This window comes from Bison bison, unplaced genomic scaffold (genome assembly GCF_000754665.1).
Source record: "Bison bison bison isolate TAMUID 2011002044 unplaced genomic scaffold, Bison_UMD1.0 scf7180017864200, whole genome shotgun sequence".
Taxonomy (NCBI): Eukaryota; Metazoa; Chordata; class Mammalia; order Artiodactyla; family Bovidae; genus Bison; species Bison bison.
In genome coordinates this window covers 6835700-6836499 of record NW_011494772.1, presented here as the reverse complement: position 1 = coordinate 6836499, position 800 = coordinate 6835700, and positions in this window count along the sequence as shown.

Sequence of the window (800 nt, the reverse complement as noted above, 5' to 3'; positions counted from 1 at the left end):
GGTTTCCCCAGGTTAAAATTGTTTGTTCTTAGGATTTCCCTGGTGGGTGGCTAAGATTCTCTGCTCCTAAAGCAGAGGTCCTAGGTTCAATTCCTGGTCAGGGAACTAGATTTCACAGGATGCAACTAAACAGATCCCACATGCCACAGTGAAGATCAGAGATCGCCTGTAATGCAACTAGGACGCGGGGCAGCCAAATAAATATGCATACTTTTAAAAATAATGTTTGTTCTTGGCCCCCTTCTGGCCCCCAGAACACGTGGGGTCGTGCCTGCTGACGACTGCTGCCATCGTGTGTATTATTTAGTGGGAGTGCACCGTTGGTGGTGGGAGGTTCAATGATGTGCAAAACTGCGGCGAACAGGGAGAGCTAGGGCAGACATTGAGGGGCACACTGTCAAGTGACAGCAGCGACCCAGTGTGTCCTCTCGGTGTTGGCCTGAGGAAGAGGCTTTGGTGCTGCCAAAAGGTGGTGGCTATGGGCACTGGCGACGGAGCACCTTTAAGCCAGGACCGAGATCCGAGGTTCGCTCTCCGCCCACAGAAATGAGTCATGAGGCTGCACCCAGCGGTACCTACTGGAACCTCAATGTGTGCGCCGTCCTCCCAGAGCATGCCTGCCCTGACTGGCACCGCTGTGGCCAACAATCACCTGGCGAGTCTTTTATGAGTGTCCGATCTGCTTTGACTATGCGTTACCACCCATTTTTCCCTGTCAAAGTGGCCGTCTCATTTGTTGCAACTGTTGCCCAAAGCTCACACATTGTCTGACTTGCCGGGGCCCCTTGGGGTCCACTCGC